At 46.7% G+C, this 5466-nt stretch overlaps 1 long non-coding RNA gene across 1 annotated transcript; it reads right to left on the bottom strand.

Moving 5' to 3' along the window:
* Positions 1-243: 243 nt before the first annotated feature.
* Positions 244-2428, bottom strand: LOC121104576. Its single transcript, XR_005836898.1, has 2 exons — positions 819-2428; positions 244-703 (listed from the first exon to the last, which is right to left on the bottom strand). It is a non-coding gene; the product is annotated as an uncharacterized LOC121104576 (long non-coding RNA).
* Between the last annotated feature and the right edge of the window lie 3038 nt (positions 2429-5466).

Raw genomic sequence — 5466 nt, 5'->3', positions numbered from 1 at the left:
CAACCTAAGAAGCTGGCAGGTGAACAGCAAAATAAACCCATAGGAAGTATAAGCAGAAATTGTTCAAGATAAAAGCAGAAATAAATAAAAGAAAAACAAATGAAACACAATAATAAATCTGATCAATCAAACCCCATGCTAATTCACTGAAAGAAACACAATAAAATAGACATTTCTGAAAAATGCTATCAAAAAAAGACAATAAAAATTAACATTTATAATAAGAACAATAAAGCACAGACATTTCAACAGATAAAAAATATTGGGTATACCTTTATAGTAATAACTTTGAAAGTTTAGACAAAAGCTATGAGTTTTGTGAATGAAATACAAATATCCAATAAACATAGGAAAAGATGGAAGATATCATAGGAAAGCAGGTTTGGTTTCATCGTATGCAATAATCCCCTAACAAATTGGAATGGTCCATGAATGGCATGACCTAGGTCTCTAGGAAGGCAATAGCATAGGCTTAGATGCAGGTTGACCAGTTGTCAGGGGCGATGAAGTTGCTGCTGTCAAGAGGGCCTGGAACTGAGAATCCTCTTTCTCTGATTTCCATGATCTGCCTCCCTTAGCTGTTTGTCGTTTTTTCCAGTGGCCCTTGTTATGGGCAGCAAAGTTGCTCTGACAATCTCTTAGAGACTAGTAGGCAGCAGAGAGGCAGTGGGTATGGCCAGCCGGGACACATGTGGGGATGTTTCTGGAATAATTGGGTTAAAGTCAGGGCCTGGTAATGACTGGGCTTGGAGCAGGGTTCTGGCATAAAGGGCCGGAAGTAACCAGCCCACAGACCGGACCACAAGGTTGTGACTCACCGGTTGTGTGGGATGCAGGTCACGCCCTGATAGGCCGGATACCACAACTGTACGTCGGATCGGAGTGGCACTGGAGATGGGCAGAACCAGCATGAGGGGTGGGCTGTGCTGGAAACCCCCATCCCTGTGAGGACCAGAGAAGCAGGAACTGATCTGAGCAAGGGGGAGAGGGACTGCCATGCCATGGACGGAGACTACAAAGTTTCTGGCTTTGGCCTGTGCCCTCACCCCTAGCTCTGTTCTGCCCACACACCCACACTGACCCAGACTGGGAAAGCTCACAGCCTTGCCCAGTCATGGTCAAGGCAATCATGGCCAGCACACCACGTCGGTGACGCATCACTGCCACACTGGCAGGCCTCCTGGCCTGGGCCAGGACTGGCCAGCCAAGTCCTGGGTACTGGCCTTGGGCCATTGTGCCAGCCTGTCAGGGTGGAGTCACTCTTCCCTGAAGGACACTGCCTTCCCTGATGGAGGATGTGAAATGCTTCTCTGTCCTCCTGGAGTTCTGAAGGCCATCCCAGAGGGGGTTGAGATTGGGAAGTGGAGACAAGAACATTTCTTTAAAAACAAAAAAAATGGCAAAACCCCAAACATGCCCAAAGAACCTCCTTCCGGTGTTACTCACACCTGTGATTCACGGAGTTTACGCCTGGAACGTTTCTGGGATCAAAGCATCACCGACCTGGGTCAGCTCGCAGACCCAAGTGTGCTCATCTCCCCGCTGATGTCTTCGGTTCCAATCTCCGCCCCCCGACCCGGGCCCCCAGCTGCCAACCCATACAGATCTGAGCCCCCATTTACAGCTGCTAGGTGCCCCCCTTGACCTCAGGTGAAGCTAATATCTCAGCTAATCTTAGTTTGAGTTCCAACAGAAGTAGATTCTGGGTACGGGTAGTTTGGAAGCGATTCCAGGAAGCAGTGGGGATGCGATACGGGGAAGGAAGGAAATCCAAGGAAGAGAAGCCCGAAGACGTCTCGATACCCACAACTCTCACTGGTACCCCACTCAGCCATCCTCCAGTTCCAGCGAGCCAAGGGCCGCGGCAGGTGGCAGGTGGCACACCGGTTCCACGCGCCCACATGTCAGTGGAAGGCAGGATTTCATTATTGAGTGGCAGAAGACTCCACAAATACTTGCATGAGACGATTTTTGTCCACCCCCGGGGGGAAATCACCCGGCAGGTTTCGTTAGTTTATTGTGATTGATGGTGGTCGTTGTTCCGGAGCACGTGTGCAGAGGAAAAGAAACAGGCTTCTTCAAAGATGCTGGGGATTTTTTTTTGTTCGTGTGTTTGTTTTTCCCTATTTGCTAGAAGCCGGCATTGCCCCGTTTCCAGGTGGGTGGCCGTGGAGTGGTTGTCAGGAGGCACTCGAGGGTCAGAGGGTCATATCCGTAGATGCCGCAGAAATGACAGGAAAACTGGGAAGTGGGAATGTGTTTGACTCCAGTCGTTAATGAGTGTCCTGGCTCCGGAAATATGCATCACTGGGCTCCGCGTGGCTTAACTGCAGGGCTGCAGCCAGTCAAGAAAACGCAGACGGGGCGCCTGGCTGGCTCAGCCGGTTAAGCATCAGAGTCCTGATTTCCGCTCAGGTCATGATCTCAGCGTCGGGAGACTGAGCCCCACACTGGACTTCATGCTGGTCATGAAACCTGCTTAAGACTCTCTCTCTCTCTCCCTTTCCCTCTGCCCCTCCCCACCACTCTCTCTCTCTTAAAAAAAAAAAAAGAATACACAAACACACTGACAGAAACAGGTGTGGGTATGGGGAGCTGGGGAGCTGGAGAAAGACGGGGACATAAATAGACAGAGAAGGATGTATAGGTTTTTAATTATAGTGATATATATACATAACAAGATGAATATAGACACCCATATGTGTATTTAGAGAAAGAGATACCCAGAAATATACAAAGAGGTGTTACATATATATATATATATATATATGAATGAAAATTTATTATTTGTGTGTGGCGAGATTGTTCATGGATATTCTCCCTTTCTGTTTATCTAACATATTCTGCTTTTCCAAAATGAACTTGCATCGTTTGTCCAAAAAGAAGGGTTGTTTCATTTTGTTCTGTTTTGAAGACCGAAGGTATAGAGAAAGTATAGAACAGCTTGTAGGAAGCCTTCAGACTGGCGGACGCGGTGTGGAGGCGACGGAGGGCTTCCAGCATCAGGGAGGAGGGGGAACTGGTTACCTGGGAAAAAATTTAAAGCTACGTCCGTGGTCCAAAGAGCTAATAACGTGCCTCGCTATATTTCTTTCTTTTTTTTTAATAATAATTTTTTATTATGTCATGTTAGTCACCATACGGTACATCCTTAGTTTGTAATGCAATGTTCCATGATTCATTGTTCGCGTATAACACCCAGTGCTCCATGCAATACGTGCCCTTCTTACACCCATCACTGGGCTCGCCCATCCCCCACCCCTCCCCTCTGAAGCCCTCAGTTTATGGTTTCTCTCATTTACGGAACATAAGAAATAGCAGGAAGATCGGTAGGAGAAGGCAGGGAAGAATGAAGGGGGGTAAACAGAAGGGGGAATGAATCATGAGACCGTGGACTCTGGGAAACAAACTTTCTTTCGAAGCCACAGGCTCGGATGGCTATCAGGTTTGCAACCCAGCCGTTTGGGGGGACAGCAGGGTTCTTGGTGGGTGTTCCTGATCCCAAGGGCTCTTTATATGCGCATTTTGCTTCCAGAGCCTGTAGCACATCCTTTAAATAAATCACATGAATAGGTCCATAGTTACATGGACCCATTTTACTGTAAACAACTTTTCATCCTTTGAGGGAAGATTTGAGCCGGAGCAGCAAACATTACCACTAACCATATGTGGGGACTAAGACGGTTTAGAAGAGGCATTCTATTCGCTCTTTGTCGGTGTGTAACGATTATCATAAACTTCACAGCTTACAACTACACCTGTTTAGGGGCACCTGGCTGGCTCAGCCGGTAGAACATGAAACTCTCGATCTCGGAGTTGTGAGTTCGAGCCCCACGTTGGGGGTAGCGTTTACTTAAAAACAAACAAACAAACAAACTAAAGACCCCTATTTATTATCTCACGCTTCTGTAGATCAGCCATCTCGGCGGGCTTGGCTGGGTCTTCGGCTCAGGGTCTCACAAGGTTGAAGTCAGAGTGTGGGGAGGGATACAGTCCTCTCTGGAGGCTCTACGGGGGCAGAACCCACTTCCAAGCTCTTCTAGGCGTCGGCAAAATTCCATGCCATCCTATTGCAGGACAGCAGTCCCGCTCCTCACTGGCCGTTGACTGGGGGCCTCTCTCTCAGCTCCCTAATGCTGCCCACGTCCCTTCTCACGTGGTTCTCGAAATCTTCAACCCGGGAATGGCTTATCAAGTCATTCTCGTGCTATGAATCTCTTTCTCTTCTGCTGCTTTGTAAAAGGCTTGTTATGATTAGATCAGACCAACCCAGAGAACCTCCGTGTGTTAACATCTATGGACTGGGAACTTTCATTACAATTGCAAAATCCCTTGCCAGGAGTCCCTAGGATAGTGTTTGACTAACTAGGAGGTGAGAATGTGGTGTGGAGAGAATTCTTTAGAATTCTGCCTACGGTAGGCATAAAATAGGCAGTTCACAATGGGCCAAATGCCCCACTTGAAAACATAACTTGAAATGTTATTTTTAGTATACAGAGAAATAAGTAAAATAACGTTAAGTAACATTAAAATCTAAAGTAATATATATTATAATTATAATTTAAACATTAATATAAATTCTAATTATTATATATCATTTAAATATTAATTATACTTTTAAGTAATATATTTGTCTGCTGTTAGTTCAGCAGATAAATTTATTTTTTATTTTTTATTTTTTTAAAGATTTTATTTATTCATTCAACAGAGATAGAGACAGCCAGAGAGAGATGGAACACAAGCAGGGGGAGTGGGAGAGGAAGAAGCAGGCTCATAGCGGAAGAGCCTGATGCGGGGCTCGATCCCATAACGCCGGGATCACTCCCTGAGCCGAAGGCAGACGCTTAACTGCTGTGCCACCCAGGCATCCCTAAATTTCTTTTTTAATAAAAGAGCTTGGGGCGCCGAGGTGGCAGAGTCAGTTAAGCGCCCAAGTCTTGGTTTTGGCTCAGGTGATCTCAGGGTCCTGGGATCCAGCCCTGTGTTGGGCTTTGCGCTCGGCAGGGAGTCTTCTCAGGAGTCTCTCCCCTCTCCTTCTGCCCCTCCCCCCACTGCACCTGCACATATGCTCTCTCTTTCAAGTAAATAAATATTTTTTAAAAAAAGAAAAGAGCTAAAGAAAGAGTCGTATATGAATGAATAAAATGTGCTGTGTGTGTGTGTGTGTGTGTGTGTATACATACACATATATGCACTGTATCTTACTCAGCCTTAAAAGGGAGGAAGTTCTGACACCTGCTACAACAGGATAAACCTTGAGGACATTATGCTAAGTGAAATAAGCCAGCCGTAGAAAGACCCATATTGTCTGATTCTTCTCATCTGAGGTACTGGGAGCAGCCCAATGAACAGAGCCAGAAGGCAGAGAGGTGGGGGCCGGGGCTGGAGGGAGCGGGGCATGGGGAGCTCGTACTCAGTGGGTGTGGTTTCAGCTGAACAAGATGAGAAGAGCTCTGGGGATGGATG

Source organism: Ursus maritimus, unplaced genomic scaffold (assembly GCF_017311325.1).
Source record: "Ursus maritimus isolate PB19 unplaced genomic scaffold, ASM1731132v1 scaffold_22, whole genome shotgun sequence".
Classification (NCBI taxonomy): domain Eukaryota; kingdom Metazoa; phylum Chordata; class Mammalia; order Carnivora; family Ursidae; genus Ursus; species Ursus maritimus.
The sequence above is the reverse complement of the archived record's forward strand: the minus strand, read 5'-3'. Positions and strand labels throughout refer to the sequence as shown.